The sequence below is a fragment of the Lagenorhynchus albirostris genome, chromosome 7 (genome assembly GCF_949774975.1).
Source record: "Lagenorhynchus albirostris chromosome 7, mLagAlb1.1, whole genome shotgun sequence".
Taxonomy (NCBI): Eukaryota; Metazoa; Chordata; class Mammalia; order Artiodactyla; family Delphinidae; genus Lagenorhynchus; species Lagenorhynchus albirostris.
The window spans coordinates 107624208-107636697 of NC_083101.1; the positions used below are offsets into that span (position 1 = coordinate 107624208).

At 41.5% G+C, this 12490-nt stretch overlaps 1 pseudogene; it reads left to right on the plus strand.

The window, feature by feature from the left end:
- Positions 1 to 8384: 8384 nt before the first annotated feature.
- LOC132522696 (large ribosomal subunit protein uL22-like) lies at positions 8385 to 9082 on the plus strand (annotated as a pseudogene).
- Positions 9083 to 12490: the final 3408 nt, after the last annotated feature.

Sequence of the window (12490 nt, forward strand, 5' to 3'; positions counted from 1 at the left end):
CCTTCGACATGAGAATAATGAAGAAATCACTCTCTGGACCTGGAGAAGTTCAGAGAGGAAAGTGGGGTCTGGTTGTCCCAAGTGATCAAAGAGACACATCTGCCTGGAAGGGGCTGTGTGATCAGGTGAATCAGTTTATTGCCTTTAGCAAGATTTGATTATGTCTGGAGTCTTAGGACATTCTGTGAGGAGATATTGGCTGGGAACTGGTCCCTGGCCACACGCAGGGAAGAATGTTCTCAGTACCTTCTTTCAAGATCAGATGGCCTTATGCCACTGGGACTGATGCCCAGAAGTCCCCAGGGCTAGTTTGCCTTCTTCCTTAGCTTCTGCTAGATGGCCTAGAGAACATGATTTTTTCCATTGGGCATTGAAGTCTCTTCCCCGTCCTCAAATTTCTTAGCACACTTGTAGCTAACTGGGCTGTCCGTATCTCCAAGGATTTCTATGAGGGGCTGTGGAGAAAGGCAGTTCTGCAACACTGGTCATGTGCCTGGTATGTGACACATATTCAGCCTTACTCATAAGTATGGGCAGATCAGCAGCCCACCCTTCCCTTACTCAGACTCATATCTGTAAGAAGTGAGGCCAGACCCAATGTGGGAAACTACGGAAGGGCCAGGATCACTGTGGGTGTGGAGGAGAAATGTAGCATGGCGCGTGGAAGTAGAGCACTCAAGAGAGCAGGAAAAGGGGGAGATTCAGTTCCGTTCCATTCACATGGCCACTGAAATTAGTGGCACTTTATGCCGGGCACTGTTCTGGATTCCAGGGACGTAAAGAAGAGAGAAAACTCTGCGCTCGCAGTTGCATGGGCCATAGGTTATAATTTTAATATGATGAGGTAAAAGCTGTGCTACAGGATTTATGTACAGGGTGCTATGGAAACTTGGGGCATGAAACTGAGCTTTGAGGGAAACAGGGAAGGACTCCTGGAGGAGATGATACTCTGGAGTAGAATCTTTAAGGGTAAGTAGGGATTATCCAGGAAGTACAAGAAAGAGGGCTCTAGGAACAATCAGTAGATCCATAGGCTCGGGGGAGAGAGGTATAGAAAAGTTTGGTGTGTGCCGGTATGAACACACATTTATGTATCACTAGAACATGGGGGGTGGTTACAGATAAGGCTGGAGAAGGAGGTAGAGCCAGGTTACAAAGGACCATGAGTGAAAATTTATTTAATTTTATTTTTTATGGAAGTACAGTTGATTTGCAGTGTTCCACGTATACAACAGAGGGATTCAGTTATATGTATTCTTTTTCAGATTCTTTTTTTAAAACTTACTGAAGTATAGTCGATTTACAATGTTTCAGGTATACAGGGAAGTATTTAAGTAATACATAAATGTATCTATATGTCTATTTTTTTTTAACATCTTTATTGCAGTATAATTGCTTTACAATGGTATGTTAGTTTCTGCTGTATAACAAAATGAATCAGCTATATGTATACATATATCCCCATATCCCCTCCCTCTTGCGTCTCCCTCCACCTTCCCTATCCCACCCCTCTAGGTGGTCACAAAGCACTGAGCTGATCTCCCTGTGCTATGTGCCTGCTTCCCACTAGCTATGTATTTTACATTTGCTAGTGAATATATGTCCATGCCACTCTCTCACTTCGTCCCAGCTTCCCCTTCCCCCTCCCTGTGTCCTCAAGTCCATTCTCTTCATCTGTGTCTTTACTCCTGTCCTGCCACTAGGTTCTTCAGAACCATTTTTTTTTTGATTCCATATATATGTGTTAGCATATGGTATTTGTTTTTCTTTTTCTGACTTACTTCATTCTGTATGACAGTCTCCAGGTCCATTCACCTCACTACAAATAACTCAATTTCATTTCTTTTATGGCTGAGTAATATTCCATTGTATGTATGTGCCACATCTTCTTTATCCGTTCATCTGTCAATGGACACTTAGGTTGCTTCCATGTTTGGCCTATTGTAAATAAAGCTGCAGTGAGCATTGTGGTACATGACTCTTTTTTGAATTATAGTTTTCTCATAGTATATGCCCAGTAGTGGGATTGCTGTGTTGTATGGTAGTTCTATTTTTAGTTTTTTAAGGAACTTCCATACTGGTCTCCATAGTGGCTGTATCAATTTACATTCCCACCAACAGTGCAAGAGGGTTCCCTTTTCTCCACACCCTCTCCAGCATTTATTGTTTGTAGATTTTTTGATGATGGCAATTCTGACTGGTGTGAGTTTTGATTTGCATTTCTCTAATGATTAATGATGTTGAGCATTCTTTCATGTGTTTGTTGGCAGTCTGTATATCTTCTTTGGAGAAATGTCTGTTTAGCTCTTCTGCCCATTTTTGGATTGGGTTGTTTGTTTTTTGATATTGAGCTGCATGAGCTGCTTGTATATTTTGGAGATTAATCCTTTGTCAGTTGCTTCATTTGCAAATATTTTCTCCCATTCTTGGTGTTGTCTTTTTGTCTTGTTTATGGCCTCCTTTGCTGTGCAAAAGCTTTTACGTTTCCTTAGGTCCCATTTGTTTATTTTTGTTTTTATTTCCATTTCTCTAGGAGGTGGGTCAAAAAGGATCTTGCTGTGATTTATGTCATAGAGTGTTCTGCCTATGTTTTCCTCTAAGAGTTTGATAGTATCTGGCCTTATATTTAGGTCTTTAATACATTTTGAGTTTATTTTTGTGTATGGTGTTAGGGAGTGTTCTAATTTCATTCTTTTACATGTAGCTGTCCGGTTTTCCCAGCACCACTTACTGAAGGAGGCTGTCTTTTCTCCATTGTATATTCTTGTCTCCTTTATCAAAAATAAGGTGACCATATGTGCGTGGGTTTATGTCTGGGCTTTCTATCCTGTTCCTTTGATCTGTCTTTCTGTTTTTGTGCCAGTACCATACTGTCTTGATTACTGTAGCTTTGTAGTATAGTCTGAAGTCAGGGAGCCTGATTCCTCCAGCTCCGTTTTTCGTTCTCAAGATTGCTTTGGCTATTCGGGGTCTTTTGTGTTTCCATACAAATTGTGAAATTTTTTGTTCTAGTTCTGCGAAAAATGCCAGTGGTAGTTTGATAGGGATTGCACTGAAGCTGTAGATTGCTTTGGATAGTAGAGTCATTTTCACAATGTTGATTCTTCCAATCCAAGAACATGGTATATCTCTCCATCTGTTTGTATCATCTTTAATTTCTTTCATCAGTGTCTTGTAGTTTTCTGCATACAGGTGTTTTGTCTCCTTAGGTAAGTTTATTTCTAGGTATTTTATTATTTTTGTTGCAATGGTAAATGGGAGTGTTTCCTTAATTTCTCTTTCGGATGTTTCATCATTAGTGTATAGGAATGCCAGAGGTTTCTGTGCATTAATTTGTATCTTGCTACTCTACCAGATTCATTGATTAGCTCTAGTAGTTTTCTGGTAGCATCTTTAGGATTTTCTATGTAGAGTATCATGTCATCCGCAAACAGTAACGGTTTTATTTCTTCTCTTCCGATTTGGATTCCTTTTATTTCGTTTTCTTCTCTGATTGCTGTGGCTAAAACTTCCAAAACTATGTTGAATAATAGTGGTGAGAGTGGGCAGCCTTGTCTTGTTCCTCATCCTAGTGGAAATGGTTTCAGTTTTTCACCATTGACGACGATGTTGGCTGTGGGTTTGTCATATATGGCCATTATTATGTTGAGGTAAGTTTCTTCTTTGCCTACTTTCTGGAGGGTTTTTATATATATATATATATATATATATATTCTTTTCAGGTTCTTTTCATGGTATTAGAAGATATTGAATATAGTTCCCTGTGCTATACAGTAGGTCCTTGTTGTTTATCTGTTTTATGTATAGTAGTGTGTATATGTTAATCCCAAATTCCCAGTTTATCCCTCCCCCCATAAGTGAAATGTTAACAACTGTAGACTGAGTGTATTATAGAGGCACTCCTGAAGGGAGTGTGAGGACGTGGGAAGGTCTGACTTGTCTTTTGGATGGACCCATTGAGCAGTTCTGTGTGGGATGGATGTCAGGGCAGGATTCGAGTTAAGGAAGTTAGAAGGTTGTTTCAAGTGTTCAGTCAACTCATTAGGCAACGCCTCTGTTGGCTTATCCCTTACACTGAAACATTGCTCAAGCTGGTAGTGTCCACTATAGAACTATTAATAAGACAGTGATATTGTACAAGCGAAGCCTATGCAGATGTTGAGGGGAGAGGTAATGTCAGTATGTGAAGAAGAGTGGTCTGACTCTGGGTTACTCATTACACTTGTGTATTTGCCATAATCCAGGGTCTGTGTCTTGGTTTTCCACTCTCCCAAAGCATATCCATCCCCCAGGGTCTAGATTCACATAAACCAGGCTCATCAGATTTATTTACAAAACATGTATCATAATATATTGATTTATGATGGGAAACAGTCATCACGGGGTTGAAATATTCTATGTCAGCTGGGTTGCAGCAAGAGTACTTTGAGCCCCTCATGCACTGCTGGAGGATGGACACGGTTGGAGTATTTTATGATCACGATTACACTGATGAGGGGTGGCCAGAGAATAATGCGTTTTATTGATACGGGTTTGAAGTCCACACATCTTACATTGGTTTTCCTTGGCTTGTGTCCTAATACATGCTTCCTAAAGTTGAAATAATATTAACTTTGAGGCTTATGTGGTAGGTGGAGTACATGTCCATACCTTCTATCTATCATCTTTTAAAGACAGAAAGGCTCCTCACTGTGTTCAGCGACTTGGTGCTGTGGGATGCAGATAGTCTCCTCCTAGGCTAAGCTGAACATGACTTGTTGGTGGCATCAGAGATATGAGGACATTTAGTAGTTTTCAGCTACTCAGTTTGGTAGCCATTTCAACTTCCTTCTAGGTCTCCTTTATATGAGAGAGAATTCTATCTTATTTAAGTCACTTTTATTTTGGGGTTTCCCATTATTTACATTATACCAGATCCTAAGTGTCACCACAGGAAAATTATATTTCATAGAAACCTGGTAAAGCTACATGAACATTAGCAAAAAGAGGACCTGAAGCAAAAAACTATAACAACAAAAAACTATAACAATGTTTATGGGCAAAAAGGCAAAGAATGTCACTACATAATGGTAAGAAACAGGAAGATATAATAATTCTAAAGGTACTGTAGGTGCCCACTTTTATGGCATTAAAAAACAAAGCTAAAGGACACAGCACATATCAGAGCCCTGATCTTTGTAAACCAGGAGCGTCTTAGGTGTTTCTGCCCAGCAATGTGCATTTAATTTGTGGGCCTCATTATTTACGGCTGCTAAGAGATATGAAATCATAAAGCTCATTAGTGAATGGACTGCTCAGCTGCAACTAAAGAGTGAAAGTCCCCAGTGGCCCTGTGCTCTGGCTGATTATTAAAGAAAAATAGGAGAAAGTATACTGGGATGTAAAATCAGCAGTTTTTGCTAGAATTGACATTATTTTTTCTGACTATTATAGCCCACCTTTCTTTGTCTTTCGGTGTTGTTTTCACTCTTATTATAAATAGGTTATTGCCAGATTAAAAAAATCAATCTTAAAACCTCTGTCTTTTAACTGATAATTATTGTCCATTTATATTTACTTTGATAAGTGACAATTTACTTCTGTCTTTTTTGTGCTTTTTATTTACCGTTTTATTGATTAAGTGATTATTGATTGATTTTTGCTTGTACTGATTATGCTTCCTTTGGTTTCGAAGTTACACGTTCTATTTTTATTCTAATAGAGATTTATTTTTAACCAGTAAACTTGGTTAAAAAATGTCTAAAGTTAATCATTATCTTCATCTTCTTCCAATAATTCAAAGACTTTGGAATGTTTTAGTGCAGTAGTTTTCTGCTCACCTTTCATGTTGTGTTTAATATTTTAATTTAACCTTATTTTTATACCTCTAAATTACTTATTTATATATTTTATTATTTTAATAGTTGTTGCTTATAATATTCTCTGATGTAAATAATTTCCTTATTAATGCTTTTTCATCTTATTTTTTCTCTCTGGGCTTAATTTACTGCTTTATGAAGTGCATCTTTTAGTAATAGTTTTAGTGATGATTTTTATTAGTTACAATATAGTTGATGTACCATATTATGTGAGTTTCAGGTGTACAACATAGTGATTCACAATTTTTTTTTTTTTTTGAAGTACGCGGGCCTCTCGCTGTTGTGGCCTCTCCCGCTAGGGAGCAGAGGCTCCAGATGCGCAGGCTCAGTGGCCATGGCTCACGGGCCCAGCCGCTCTGTGGCATGTGGGATCTTCCCGGACCGGGGCACGAACCCGTGTCCCCTGCATCGGTAGGCAGACTCTTAACCACTGCGCCACCAGGGAAGCCCATGGTTCACAATTTTTTAAAGGTTATACTCCATTTATAGTTATTATAAAATATTGGCTATAATTCCTGTGTTGTACAATATATCCTTGTAGCTTATTTTCCACATAGTAGTTTGTACCTCTTAATCCCCTCCCCCTGACTTGCTCCTCTCTGCTTCCTTCTCACACTGGTAACTACTAGTTTGTTCTCCATAGCTGTGAGTCTTGTTTCTTTTTTGTTATAGTCATTTGTTTGTTTTATTTTGTAGATTCCACATATAAGTGATGTCATAATGATACTTGTCTTTCTCTGTCTGAATTATTTCGCTTAGCATAATACCCTCTAGGTCCATCCATGTTGTTGCAAATGGCAAAATCTCATTTGCCATTGATTATATATGTATGTGTGTGTGTGTGTGTGTGTGTGTGTGTGTGCGCGCGTATCCGTCCCATCTTCCTTATCCATTCATCTGTTGATGGACACTTAGTTTGCTTCCATATGTTGGGTATTGTAAATAATGCTGCTGTGAATATTGGGGTTGTTAGTTCCATTTTTAATCTTTGAGGAACCTCCATACTGTTTTTCATAGTGGCTGCACCAATTTACATTCCATCAGTTGTGTATCAGGCTTCCCGTTTCTCCACATCCTCATATGCATTTGTTATCTCTTGTCTTTTTTTTTTTTTTTCTCTCTTTTTGATGATAGCCATCCTGACAGGTGTGAAGTGATATCTTATTGTGTTTTTTATTTGCATCTCCCTATCTTTTCTCCATTGAGTGTTCTTGGCTCTCTTGTAAAATATTAGTTGATCATATATGCATGGGCTCTTATTTCTGTTCCATTGGTGTATGTGCCTGTTTTTAATGCCAGTACCATACTGTTTTGATTACTATAGGTTTATAATATAGTTTGTAATTAAGAAGCATGATGCCTCCAGCTTTCTTGTTCTTTCTCAGCATTATTTTGGCTATTTGGGATCTTTTGTGGTTCTATATGAATTTTAGAATTGTTACTTTTATTCTGTAAAAACTGCCATTGGCAATTAAAATATCACCCCTTTCAACCCTTGATGAATTAATGGATCTGAGAGTTAATGATTACTGAAAGCACAAAAAGAGGCACAACCAGATATTATGAGATTTTTTTTTAAATTTTTATTATTTATTTATTTATTTTTTTGGCTGTGTTGGGTCTTCATTGCTGCACGAGGGCTTTCCTCTAGTTGTGGCGAGCAGGGGCTACTCTTCGTTGTGGTGCGTGGGCTTCTCATTGCGGTGGCTTCTCTTGTTGCAGAGCACAGGCTCTAGGAGCATGGGCTTCAGTAGTTGTGGCTCACAGCCTCTAGAACGCATGCTCAGTAGTTGTGGCTCACGGGCTTAGTTGCTCAGTGGCATGTGGGATCTTCCCGGACCAGGGCTCAAACTCATGTCCCCTGCATTGGCAGGCGGATTCTTAACCACTGTGCCACCAGGGAAGCCCTATTATGAGATTTTGATGAAAAGACACAAGAAAACTTGTAGTTATGGTAAAGGGGTTGAACCCGAGCCTGACCAAGCCTCTGGATCCAGCTGCTAATCTCCAGGAAATATGAGGACAGAGGTACAAGTTCAACGTCACCGTGAGTGAGTACACAGTCAAGAAAATCCAGGTTGTGGGTAAATCTGCAGGTCAGGGGTCCTAGGCTATTCAACAGGTAAATTGTAAGAGAGCAGGAGGGAGAACACGCAGATAAACAGAGACCAAATGATATCTCAAATAAAAAATGAGCAAAATGAAATTTTAGTTTTGTAAGATTTGTAAATTGTAGTTTGCTCAATTGGTTGGCATACATAGAAAGAAATTCAGGGACATGATTACAATAAAAGTCAAGGGTTGTTGTAACTTGTGAGGGTTATGATTGGGATGGGGGTATAGAGAAGTATTTCTTGGTTGGCTACAAAGTTGTGTTTTATTATTTGGGTGGTGTTTACTATGGGGTTAAGCTTATAATAATTTGTGAAGCCCTATATTTGTCTTGTGGGTTTTTTGTACATGTGTTATTTATGTATTTTACAACCAAAAGTTTTATTTTTTTGATTCCTTTTCCAGTAAGCGGCCTGAGGTGACCTCTAAAAGTGGTTCGCTATTCACTTCACCCAGAAAACCCCACAAAATCATGCAAGTCAGGAGGTTCAAATCTTTGTGTTCACTTTAAGAACACTTGTGAAACTGCCCAGGCCATTAAGGGTATGCATATCCGAAAAGCCACCAAGTATTTGAAGGATGTCACTTTAAAGAAGCAATGTGGGGCTTCCCTGGTGGTGCAGTGGTTACGAGTCTGCCTGCCGATGCAGGGAACACGGGTTCGTGCCCCAGTCCGGGAAGATCCCACATGCCGCGGAGTGGCTGGGCCCGTGAGCCATGGTCGCTGAGCCGGCGCGGTGTGCCATTCCATCATTACAATGGTGGAGTTGGTAGGTGTGTCCAGGCCAAACAGTGGGGCTGGACGCAGGGTCGGTGGCCCAAAAAAAGTGTTGAATTTTTACTGCACATGCTCAAAAATGCAGAGTAATGCTGAAGTTAAGGGCTTAAATGTAGATTTTGTGGTCATTGAGAACATCCAGGTGAACAAAGCCGCCAGGATTTGGTGCAGGACTTACAGAGCTCATGGTTGGATCATCCCATACATGAGCTCTCCCAGCCCCACCGAGATGATCCTTACTGAAAAAGAACAGATTGTTTCTAAAGCAGAAGAGCAGGTTGCACAGAAGAAAAAGATATCCCAGAAGAAACTGAAGAAATGCTGCAAAAGATAAATGCAAATAAAAGGAAAAAAGAAAGTTTTATTTTTTTAAAAGAGGAGATTAACGACAAAGCATAACTTAAGAGATGGGTGGGAATGTGCTAGGAGCGTGGCTGGAAGGATAAGACTTGGCAGGAGGATTGACACTTATTCTTCTGAAGAAGAAGGAAAAGAGGAAAAATACATATATATTTATAGGTATATGGTTGCTTATTGAGTGAGGTGGGTGGGAATAGGTGCAAAGGTAAATGATTCAAGACCCTCTGACGTTTATTTTTTTCTGGAGCAGAAACCAGATCACCTGCTGAGAGTAGGACAGGCTCTGGTGGGCGGTGAGGTCAAATAGCATCTGAAGTGAAAGGAAGGACCTAATTTCTACCCTCAGCTTGCTTGCAGGATTGTGTGATACTCTCTAGTGGCTTTCAGAAGCCCAGGAGTAGAAGCAGCTCTGTGGCTGACTTTTCTTCTGTGTAGTGTGATAGAAGAAAAAAAATAACAATTAGTGTCCTAGAAAAAAAATAGTTTGATGTGATGTCATTTGGGTCATAGATATTATCCAGGAAGATGAAAGGTTAATGTTTGTCATAGGTTAAACTGTGCAAAGATGCTGGAGTCCTAACCTCCAGTGCCTGTGAATGTGACCTTATTTGGTAATAGGGTCCCTGCAGATGATTGAGTTAAGGTGGGTCCTGATCCAATACGACTGTGTCCTCAAAAGTGGGCAGAATTGGACACAGGCACAGACACATATGGAGGGAAGACAATGTGAAGACACAGGGAGAACACCATCTCCAAGCCATGGAATGCCAGGGGCTACTGGAAGCTAGGAGGGAGACTTGGAACAGATCCTGCCTTCACAAGCCTCAGAAGGAAACAACCCTGAAGACAGCTTGATTTCAGACTTCTAGCGTCCAGAACTGTGAGACAATACATTTCTGTTGTTTAAGCCCCCCAGGTTGTAGTGCTTTATTATGGCGGCCCTAGGGAATTAATGCAGTGCCCTAGAAAAAAATTTGGGTTTGGTTGATGTGATGTCATATACATGTGATGTGCATGGTGCATGCTCTCATTGAGCTTGTAGTCAAGTGGAGGGAGCAAATATTAAATCAAGAAAAACATAAGTATGCTAACAATGGAAAAGGATCCTGTGATTAAAAATTAACGAGGGAGAATATGATTTAGGTGTGGAGCATTCAGGAAAATTTATTCTGTGGAAAAGACCGAGAATATCTCTTTAAATGAGTACATGTTAGGTGAAGGTTGGGGGATGGCGATGGAGATTTCCAGGATGTGGAAATCTGGAAGGGGGTGTGTTTGAGAACAGTGAAGTCCAGGGGTTGGACCAAGGGGAGGGGGTGGGCAAATGAGAGGAATAGGGCTGGGGAGGTAGTCGGGGGCCAGTCAGGGAGCTTGGCGTCCATGTAAGCAGCTGGTACTTCAGCCCATTAGGAAGACGGTGAAAGGCTTTACGCGTGGCAAATGCATCCAGTTTCAGTGTTATAAAGGTCATTTTGATAACTACCTGAAGCAGGAATGATAAATACGTAAAAATGACACAGGAGGCCGGTTAAGAGGCCAGTTACTCAGTCGAACGACAGATGGTGATACCTTGAGCTGCATGGTGGTCATGCAGATGGAGGGGTGGGTGGGAGTGAGCTGATTGGTGAGGTTTGTTGAGCAGTGCGGTGTGGGTGGGGTGAGGGAGAGGAGGTGTCAGATCATGTCTGGGATTGTTCTGGAAACTGCATGAGGCTGTTAGCAAATGCTCTTGCCTGTTCCATGGTGTGTGGAGCCTCAACAGATGCATAACCTCTGGTCACCAAAGGCTGCTGGGAAGCAGCATCCTCGAGGAGAGCCCAGCGTTTCACTGGAACGTAGAGGTGGAAGGGTGTGCTGGGGAGAAGGTATAAAGTAGAAGGAATTGGGGTTCTGGAGGGCACCGTGGTATGGAGTTGGAGGCCAAGGAGGATGGCTGGAGAAGAGGAGATCAGAGCCAGATGAGGTGAAAGAATGCCTTTCTGGCTGTACTTGTTGCTTTGGTCTGGAAAGTGGTTCTCATGTCCCGAAGTGCACCCATGCTCTCTTGATCATTTCCCCAAACTCATGTCTTTCACCTTTTCTGTACTGAATGATTGTTTTGTAGTTGTTTTTGGGTCTTGCACAGCTCTGTAAGGGCAGTCACATCACAGGCTTCCTGAAGCTGGTAAGCACGAGGCCACCAAAGTGATACACGTGCAGGTGAGTTTTCATGAGGCGTCAAGCGCGTGGGGCAGAGTGATGGAAGGGTGGCTTGCTGCCCCGGCTCCGCTGCTCTCTATTTGGAGGAGCTGCGTCTCTACGGCCTGTCTTAGGGGTGAGAGAAGTGATGTCTGGAGAGGCAGAGCAGTGCTGTGTTGAAAGCTCATCAAGCCGAGTCCAGATCTGAACCCGGATTGCCTGATTCTGGGTTCCATGTTCTCTATAAAGGTCAGATAGAGGTTTCCTTAAGCTTAAAACACGTTGAAAACTGTCAGGTAAACTGTCAAGTGCTCTGACCTTCAGTCCCTCAAAGCAAGAGTTCTAACACGAATTCTCTGTAGATCTCGCTTTGCCCAGCATGGGAGACTCATGTTGATGGTGTTGTAGGGCTTTGCCCTGCCCTCTGGGAAGCTCTGATTTCCCTAGAACTGGGCTGGAGCATGCTTTAATTCTTCTGTATGCAGGGGTCACGTTAAGTTGTGTTGCTGTCATTTATTATCCGTATAAACTTGAGCAAGTCATTTTTTCCACCTGAGCTTCGTGTTCTTTGCTTTTAAAATGGGAGAGTGATATCTACCTGGGGTTTCTATTTTTTCAGGGTGAGAGATTGCTGAAAACACTTTGTCAGCTAAATAAAGTAGCCTTACAGTTCTCTGCACACTGTAGGAATTTGTTAAATGGATGTACAGTGAAGATACAAGGAAGCCTACACAGCATCCTCCCAGGCCATCAGGGCCGTTCCCACGGTGAGAATGCAGTTTGCAAGTGACGCTCAGGAAGTCTATTTTAATGGTGAGACATCATGTTCCAAGTTAGACTTTTAGTTTATTGAACTGCTCAGTGGAGCAAGCAGATGTTCCTGTTCCTAAAAGGTTCACTAGTCACGCAGCTCCCTGTGTCTCGAGAGCTACATAGAGAGTCTCTCCCCTGCTGTCAGCTGTCTCTTTGCTGATTGGTTCAGCTATGAGGAGCTCACTCTTGGTCCTTGTGGTCCTAGTCTTGCCTCTCCTGTGTCCCACCAGGTAAAACGGAATCCCCTCCCTGTGGCATTATGAACAATTAAGGGAAAGTGGGTATGAGGTCCTATAAGAGTGAGGAGGAAGCTGGACTGGGATGAAGGAAGTTGAAACAGGGAGGGATGTGAGCAGAGATGTATGCTCCAGGCTGTTCAGGGGATGGAGAT